General features: G+C 37.0%; 1 protein-coding gene across 5 annotated transcripts in view; it reads right to left on the bottom strand.

Moving 5' to 3' along the window:
- Nucleotides 1-8,287: 8,287 nt before the first annotated feature.
- Nucleotides 8,288-10,111, bottom strand: part of LOC108277878 (sialoadhesin) — an 18,754-nt gene continuing 16,930 nt past the window's right edge. For all 5 annotated transcript variants that reach the window (XM_053687191.1, XM_053687190.1, XM_053687189.1 and 2 more), the window contains 2 exons: nt 9,263-9,305; nt 8,288-8,970 (listed from right to left, as the gene is read on the bottom strand). The gene's annotated coding sequence lies outside the window, so the exon portion shown is untranslated. The remainder of the gene's footprint in view (nt 8,971-9,262; nt 9,306-10,111) is intronic.

Genomic DNA, 10,111 nt, shown 5'->3' on the forward strand with positions numbered 1-10,111 from the left:
TCCATTTAATAATTTTAATAAATATAGCCTAGTCAGTCACGCTCTATGTTATTACTACATCCTGTTAATGTGCAACAAAACTGAGGTGCAAATAGTATTTATAAGTATAAAATAGCATCTGACAACTGTTTGGGGCTACAAGATATTGTTCCCAGGGGCCTCTGAACTCTTAATCCGGGCTTGACTGCTGCACAGTGTGAATGAAGCGGAGTACATTCATTTCGTAACACTGCACTGCCCGTTGTGTGTTTATTCTGCTTATAACAAAGGGATTTCCCAGCAGTTGTGATGTTTAGTTTATTAATGAACGACACATAGCACATTTAACGGTTTATAGTAAGACGTGAAACATCCGAGAGATAAACTAGTTCCTGTTCTCACTTATAGCTGCGATAAACAGTCATCACTTCATCTCTCTCTCTCTCAATGCTTTTATCTCTGTTATTAATCCCTATGTAAGTGCTAATTTACCTTTATGTTTGCAGAGGGAAACAGTATATTGCTGTTTTTGGATTGTGAGAGTCCCTTTTTTCAATTGTTACAGCGAATGTTCACGATGTTTGGAGAAAAGTTTTGTAAGCATTTGTTTATTCTTGGTTTTGGATACAGCCAGAAGTGGAGAGAGAAATGTCAGTTACTTAATTTTGTATTAGCCTATGTCAAGCCTATGTCTTGTGTCTACCTCACAAGAAGAAATAAAATAGAAGAGTAGGCCTACTTAGACTTTGACGTAAACATTGTTTTTGCTAGAAAGTTGACTTTGACTTCTATAGTACTACAAATAATGTAGAGGAGTTTACAAGCTGTTGTAAAAATGTTTTATGTTCTGTTGTGGATGATGTTCCTTTTTTGGGGACTGTGTTGAGTTAAATCATGTTTTTGCATTTACTTTCTTTATTTCTGTGTTCTCTCTCTCTCTTTCTCTCTCTCTCTCTCTCTCTCTTTCTCTCTCTCTCTCTCTCTCTCTCTCTCTCTCTCTCTCTCTCTCTCTCTTGGTTGCTTGAACGAAAACTTTGCAAACCACTGTGACTATTGCAACTCCTTCCATAAAAAAATGTCTCTGAACAAACAGACAAACAAACAAATAAGTAAATAAACAAACACATTAATGAATGAATGAACATGTCATTTACTTTGTTAAATAACAACAGGGTTTTTTTTAATCCATTTATTATTACTGTTAGATTAGCGTACAAGATCTTGTGTATAAGCGGCTACCATAGAAACGACGATGTCTTAGAACGAGCACATTAATATTAAGCTATCTTTCATGTTAAAGCTGGGACTATGTCTGAGCTGTGCTATTATACAGATTAATGTACACCTTCTGACCAATCAGATTCAGGAATTCAGCGGCAAAGGGAAATAAACAGAATAAACACACAGTTAGTTAAATTGGGATAGGGGCAGGGGCTTAATCTCAACACTGAATGCACACAGCTGCACACAAATGAAATTAAACAGTCATGCTTTATCAAGCACATATAACAGATACGAAGAAAGAAAAAAGGGCAGTTAAAAGATTGCTCATTTTTTACGACCTGGTCTAGGTTGGGCCGCAAAGTACAAAGAAGGTGTGGTGAGACTACACACACACACACACACACACACATACACACACACACATAATAGTCATGTTTTCATAATTATCACTGTAACACTCATTAGAAAAGTTTCAGTAAATGGCAGTCCTTTAATAACACACTGATGCAATTTTTATTTCAGACACTTGAGTAAGTGTGGGTATTTCAGAAATTGCTGATCTCTGGATTTTTACATCCAACACTTTCTCAGTATCTAGAGTTTGTTGCAGGAAAAAAAAAACATCCAGTGAGCAGCTTGATATTTTATTTTAAAAATGAACAGACATTCAGACATTCAGAAAGGCTATAGAAGCTGATAGGTCTCTAGGAACAGAGTTGGTGAATATTAGATATTAATTAGAAAATGTTCTAATTACTGAAACCCTAATGTTTGTATTGTGTGCATGTGGTATATAATATTAACTTCTTTTTCCAATTTAAAATTATATTTTATGCACAAATGTTTGAGACAGTTTGACATTGCTTTAAAGAAATGTTATACTATATTTGATTTTTATATTTGATATGGGATATATATTATGTAATATTATATTTTCATAATTGTCACAGCAGCACACATTACAATAACCACCTTTTTGTAACTAGTACACTGTAAATAATGGTTACTGGGAAGTCAGCACCATTTATATTTAACCTGTTTTCTCTTGGTTTTGGGTTTGATTAGGAAGAAAAAATAAAAGCGAATCAGATTGCAATTTATGCACTGCTGTTTACTGTAACTTCCCTAATCTCACTGCTCAGTTTTAGTTTAAGTTTTTAAAAAATCCCCGGGATTCTTTTTTTTACTAAAATAATCAGAACAGGATAGTCTAGAAAATAGAGAAATGAGAGAAAGTGAGGAGGAAACTGTAAGACTGAAACTTTTTAAGTTAGGTGCTTTCTAATTTGAGAGCACAGAATATATGAAGAGCTGCAAGATCAGCTAGTTGATTGTGCTAGGGACAAATTACCCAAGCAGTGTCTGAGTTCCGAAAACATCTTTTCCCACAATATGTAAGATTTACCAAAAGATTCAATAACATTCTTTAAAGCATGAAATGAAAATTAAAAGGCAAAAGTGAACATTTGGCAATTATTCATATATTAACTATGACATTTTATTGTCATGCAACAAGAAAAGACAAAGATGCAGGTTACAGAGGTTTTTTATTTAAGATGTATGCAGACAAATCATAAGGGTCAGGCAACAGTTCATGGTCAGGTGATCAACAAACAGGAATGAACTAAGCAAGACTATGGGCAAAAACCCGAAATAAGATCAATACCAGGGAAATGTGACAGCAAACTACAAAAGGCTTAGAACAACAAATACAGGACTCTGTACATATACTTTGCAAAGTGTGTGAGAACTGAGAGTCCTTATATACTGTGTGTGTTGCAGTAATTGTAATTGAAACCAGGTGACCATGAACATGAGAGAGTATGTGCTGGCTGGGTGTTGTAGTCCTCGGCGGCCTTGTTTGTATGCCGCATTGTACTCGGGGAGTAGTAGTTGGAAGCCGATTCCAGCACTGATATGTCATTCATCATGTAGAATGGATGCATTAGAATCTCTGCCTTAGCCACAACAGTACAAAATAAAAGAGACAATGTGTTATTTTCAGGGGAAAACAGCTACAATTGTTTGAAACTGACAAATATAAGAAATTATGACTTATCCCAAAACACCCCGAGTGTGTCTCTTACTGGAATGAATGAACTGCTGGTAGCACTAATTTTTAGCATAATACTATAAGCTAGTTAGCAGTGGAAGAGTGCATGGAGCCACTGACAGTTTAAGTAACACCAGCTTTTTAATAAAATGTTGATATTATATATGGTTTCATGTGAATGTACACATGTCATCCACTGGATGTCCAAATGTTGATACATGAGACAGGAAGACAGACAGACAGACCAACAGCCAGCCACACACCCACACACACAACCACACACACACGCGCACACACACACACACACACACACACACACACACACACACACACACACACACACACACATACACATACAGTGAGGGGAAAAAAGTATTTGATCCCCTGCTGATTTTGTACGTTTGCCCACTGACAAAGAAATGATCAGTCTATAATTTTAATGGTAGATTTATTTGAACAGTGAGAGACAGAATAACAAGAAAAAAAATTCAGAAAAACGCATGTCAAAAATGTTATAAATTGATTTGCATTTTAATGAGGGAAATAAGTATCAAATACTTTTTTCCCTCACTGTATATGCACAGACCAGCATCATAGGTGGGTTTTCTGGAGCAGACACACACTGACACTGAGACAGAAACTGACAGCCTAATTTTGAATGTAACCCAAAAGCATTTGGCATCGATTTATAAATGTTAAACTTATGAACCATTTAAAATAGGTTGCAACACCACTGCAACTTTGACCATGATAAAGTTGTTTCTGAAGATGTGCAGAAATATATAGATGAAATGCATGCATTCATATGCATCGAAACTGTTCAGTTTCAGTGAGCTTGTATCCACTGTAGCTTCAGCCATGGTAAAACTAACTGAGGTCACATTTTATGCTTCAGGAAACATAATTCTGAAGACTTTTGTATTGCCCTGTTTGCTTTATTCATTTTTGTTTGAATTGTTTTGTAATCTACATGCTTAAATTTGGTTGAGTGTTGTTATCAACTCCTGGGCTGCTGATAAAAACATTCACATTCCTAATGCATTAAATCCTGAGTGAACAACTATGTTAGAATAACATAATGTAGTTGGCTATTTGTTATTCACTGCTTTACTAAGGCATGTGATTTGTAATTTGCAAGTTTGCCTCCCAGAAGCATTTGGCAGGATTAATGAATTTTCCCTAATTAAAATTGGCAAGATTGCACATATTATATGTATGAAAATACATTTATGCTGTAAGAAATTATCATTAAATAGGCATGTACCCAAGGCATAATATACATATGTAAGTATACTTACTTCCCATTTGTACCATAAGTGCAACCTCAAATAAAATGGTATTTAGCAGCCATTTAAGATGTTCATAATTCTCTGCTAGGCTTTAAATATACTTCACACTAATTTCTATAACCGAAATAAAGAGTTATGGGCATAAACATATACGCTATTAATTCAGTGATCTCTCTCAGTTCCTTTTTTTTGTTCCTCATTTAAAACAGGGGTAAGTCTACAAACAACAGCTTGCTTTAAATGTGTTTAGTACAATGTTAAATGTAATTATCAATATCTATGTTATAGACATGCTGTTTTAAATAAAGAGTACGAATAGACGAATGAGTAAGGGGCACCATCTAAGTCATGTGGAAAAATAAACTGAAGGTTTCAAACCACACTGACTTTCTCCAACATTTATAAGAATGACTCACTTTCCTATTGGATATAATTAACTCTGTGGAAAGCATAATTTTGTTTTCTGCTTCTCAACACCTACAGTAGTAAATCTCATTACCATTAGATTGATGGATGCAAATGCAGCTAAGAATTTTATTATAGGAGATATTGGCAGACAAATCCAAATCTTGAAACAATAGCATGGTAAAAACAGGCCAATGGTCAGGCGATCAGCAAACAGGATAAACTAGACAAAGACAAGACTCAGTTAATGAGGACAAGAACCAGATCAAAACCATGAAACATAATGCTATGAATAAGGCTTGGTACACGACAGAGACTATGAGAGTAATACTTCACAAAGACATTGTTTGAAAACAGTCTTTATATACTGTGGAGTGAGTGTATGAGATTGGATGCAGGTGTGAGTGATTAGGATAAATGTGAATGTTCTGGGAGTTGCAGGAACAGACATGAGGCTAGGGCTGGTTCACTGAGGTCATTAGGCTTGGGAAGTTGTGTCGTCAGCTTTAGACAGGTGCTTGACTTGGTGGCCCGTCTCGTCGGCACTTCTTGAGAGTGGAGTGACGTTCTCAGCGGAGCAGGAAGTCGGAGCGTCGTCCTCCATTGACTCTGCAGGCTGAATTTGGTTGGCTATGTCAACAGACTCAGGGTGAGCAGAACGTGGTTGGTTGTGTCAGCAGACTCAGGCGTGAGGAGAACCTGGTTGGTCATGACGTCGACTTCAGGCATGAGCAGAACTTGGTTGGTCGTGACAACAGACTCTGGCATGAGCATAACTTGGTTGGTCGTTGACCTCGTACGGAAACATGGCTTGGGAGGTCACCTCGTTGACCTCTACAGAAACTTGACTTTATACTGGAGTTCTGGAGATGAGACAACCTTGTGGGTCTCAGGCTGTAACTCTGGGGATGAGACTGCCTCGTGGGTCTCCTTCTGGAGCTCTGAGGAGGAGGTCGCCACATTGACCTCCAACTGGAGATCGTCACATGAGACCACCTCATGGATCTCAAGTTGGAGCTCTGGAGCTGTGGTTGCCACCTTGACCTCAGTCGAGTGTTCAGCTGGTGAGACCATCTCATAGGTCTCATGCTGGAACTCTGGGGAGGAGGTCGCCACATTGACCTCTAACTGGAGCTTGGCAGGTGAGACCACCTTGTGGGTCTCAGGTTGGAGCTCTGGGGACGAGGTCACCATGTTGACTTCTGGATGGAGCTCAGCAGGTAAGACCACCTTGTGGGTCTCAGGCGGGAGCTCCGCTCTTGCATTCTTGTTTAGTCATTTGTGGGCATGCCAGCTGCCCTTGAAACATTCCTGAGAGCAGAAATGTGATCCAGGTATCCCAAATTTACTACAGGTGGGACATTGAAGCTGGGCTTGTTTACAGCAGCCCTCGGTCTTGCAGGGCTGCGTCACCTCCACCACTGCCCTGTCAGAAGGGGGCTGATGCTGAGCTGTGGAGGCCGTCCTGTCAATCCACTCGTAGTAAGTGTGGAAAGGCAGATCATGCTGGCCCGCTACACTGACTCCTTTCAACAGTTCATCCAGGTTGCAGTTCTGTCCTGGATTCCCAGACTTCTTTAAAAAGAATTCCGCAAATTGAATTACTTGGGTGAGGGCACTGGACCCTGTACTGGCCAGATTCTATACCCACTGGTTGGCCATAAAGCCGGGACACAAGGAACCCGAGCCACTGCCCTTTGTCCAGTTTGGGGTTCGCCAGACTTGAAAAGTACATTTGGCAGTGGATCAGGAACTGCCTCGGGTAGTCACACGATCCATAATTTGGATCTGGGAGGTCTATGGCAGTCCATTGGGGACACTGGACTGACATGAAGGCTGACCAGTCAGCCCTATGTACTCTGGCGTGACACTCTTCTTGCTCTCCTACTGCTTCCATGTTGCGACAAAGTATTCTATCATGTATTGCACGTAATGAAGGTTGAGGATGGATGCAAATGCAGATAAGAGTTTTATTATAGGAGATATTGGCAGACAAATCCAAATATTGAAACAATAGCATGTTCAAAACAGGCCAATGGTCAGGTGATCAGCAAACAGGATAAACTAGACAAAGACAAGACTCAGTTAATGACGACGAGAACCAGACAAAAACCATGAAACATAAAGCTATGAATAAGGCTTGGTACATAACAGAGACTATGGCAACTGAGTGTAATACTTCGCAAAGACATTGTTTGAAAACAGTCTTTATATACTGTGGAGTGAGTGTGTGAGATTGGATACAGAAGTGTGTGATTAGGATGAATGTGAATGTTCTGGGAGTTGCAGTCCATGGCGGCCATGTTTGTAGGCCGCAGTGCAGGATGGAAAATACAGTCACTGGTTTGCTGTGATATGACATACAAGGTCTTATGTATGGGTATTGAGGGGCATATGGTGAGGTGCATGTGAGAAAGAGAGAGAGAGAGAGAGAGAGAGAGAGAGAGAGAGAGAGAGAGAGAGAGAGAGAGAGAGAGAGAGAGAGATGTTAAGTTAACCAGCACAGATAGGTATCTGGTGTGCCATGTTACTTAGCCATATACTCCTTTTAAACTGTGTTGTCATGCTACAGGGAGCAATTTCTTCTACTACATTGGGTATGCCCATTTTAGATCAATCTAACAAGATCAATCTAACATCAATCTACAATACATTGAAATAACGGCATAGCATAATTAAAATGTAACAATATTTATTTAGAACACTGTGCTACATACTTAACTTATATAATCATGTGATTTTTAACTTTGGTGATGGTGATTTGGAATTACATATAGCTCTAAAGCACTCTTTTACACACACAGCTTATCACATCCTTTTATGGCAATTGCTGCACAAGATATTTTTGTAACATTTGATAAAAATCAAATGTTTTTCTCCTGTCCATGTTCATTACCAAAAGGTTCTCTGGCTTCCTCCCACTTTCTGAAATAGGCTGGACAGACCAGCATAAAAGCGGCTACTGAAGGTGTATGAATAAATTAATGATAGCTATATGCCAGTAAAGAAGAAAGTGTTATTCAGCAGGGGTTTTTTTCATATATTGAATGTTATTTTGTCTTTAAGTTATTTCACTGTAGCAGTATTTTTGAAGGCACAATTATAAAAGAGATGACTAAATTAATTTCAATAAAAAAAAAATTGAACAAAAATAATTAAGAACTTCTAGTATAAGGAAACTGTTTGCTTCACTGTGTATTGTTGAAACAATGAACAAACAGTGAACAATTGTTGTTTGACAGCATTTTTTTAAAGGGTAATAATTATACTTAATATAATTAAGATAAATAAAAAGCAGTACTTATTAAAATTAAATAAAAAGATCACAGTCAATATATTAATACTTGTTTTACACTTTAATGGTCACAGCCAAAAAAACAAAGAAACCACAGCAGTATTTTTATAATTAGTAATTACAAATCAATTAAACATAATATCCATAAATGAGTGCATTTATCTTTTTCTTCTTTTTTTTCCAAAGTAAGCCTTTATTTACTGTAATGAAATCACAAGTTCATTTGTGTATTCATTATCCTAATTCATAAAATATGACAGGTCCAATTCTAAACATATTTCTATTTACTTTTTTTTTTTAATCAGTTTATGCTTAGAAGGGCATCTTCATGGAATAAGTGTGTGGGCATACACAATGCTTGGTTAATCACCAACTAGTAAAAGGAACTAAAACCCTACCTACTGAAATGTAAAAATAGTATAATCTGTGATGAAGTTGGTGTTCAGCGGACCTTTCCAATATGCAAATATCCTCATCATAGCCAACATACAGTATGAAGACTCAATGGCTTCCTCATTTAACAAACTCCCCATACAAAGCATGAATAGGATTCTCATTACAACAGAATGTTTTAAACACCAAGGAACACATTAAGCATAAAAAGAAAATCACATTTTAAAAAAAAACAGCAAAAACAACACAAGCAAACAAAAAAAGAATTACTGTCATCAGATATTCCCATAAACATTGAGGTCACCCACGTTGGTGTAATCATCATCATAGCTCTGTAGAGAAAAGAAATCATAATGAAGACTTCACAAATCGCAGAGTACTAAAGATTTAACCAATGCAGCCTAAATTTGTATGCCAAGGTATTATTGAACACAATATCCAAAATGTGCTATTATATAATAACTACTTCATTATCAGCTTTTATTTAATAAATCTATTTTCTTAAATTCTTTTCACAACAAAACATGACCTTAAGCAAGATATAAAATTAATACCATAATAAAAGGTTAGTGATCATTTTAAACTGGCAAATATGAATGGAAATATGTGATGAGAATTACTTACATCTGTATGTCTGCCACCAGATTTGTCGTAGCCTTTTTTTTCACTAACATTTAGTGAAAAATAAAGATTGTGATTAGTTTGTATTATTTTTCCCATTACATTATTTCTTGTGTTACAAAATGTACTATTATTTAATTAATTGAAAGTTATCAGAATTCATGCATTAAGTAATTAACACAACTAATGAGTTGGTGTTACATGCAGACAAATGTATTGCATACAATAGTATACAAAGTATTCAAAACACACTTTCTTATACTATGGCAGCATGCTCCTACAGACAATATAACATGCAAAAACAAGAGAGCAGCTGCATACTGTATGAGAAGGAGGCACTGTACACAGCGTGTTACATTCATAAAAAGTAAGGACACGAAACAGTACAGATGGCTGAGACCATAGAATTAAGTAGAAATGGCTGGGATAAATAGTTTCAATAGATGGTTTACATTTGGTGCAACAGTGATGGCCAAAGGCTAAAAGGTAGTAGCTAATGTGTAATGAATATCACATGTTCAGCCATGCCACTCTAAGGTGGTGTGATGAGGGTCCAATGCAAAGTGGTAGACCGTTACCACCTCAGAGTGGATTATTTTCACATAACAGCATGTCCCAAAATGTTTTATTCTGCTTATACCTCAGCAATTTGCAAATTATTACAGTGTTTTTTATTAATTAGTGAACAACATTTCACACTTTTTAACTGTCTATAGTTACATTAATGTTATGGAATATGTCGGTTGCTTATGACTGTTCATATTCTCTCATAGTCACTGCTAGAATTCTTACCAGGAGACTAGGAGGTACAAACTCCAAATAAATGTTACATAAATGTACTGACTGGTACTT

Source organism: Ictalurus punctatus, chromosome 17 (assembly GCF_001660625.3).
Source record: "Ictalurus punctatus breed USDA103 chromosome 17, Coco_2.0, whole genome shotgun sequence".
Lineage (NCBI taxonomy): Eukaryota > Metazoa > Chordata > Actinopteri > Siluriformes > Ictaluridae > Ictalurus > Ictalurus punctatus.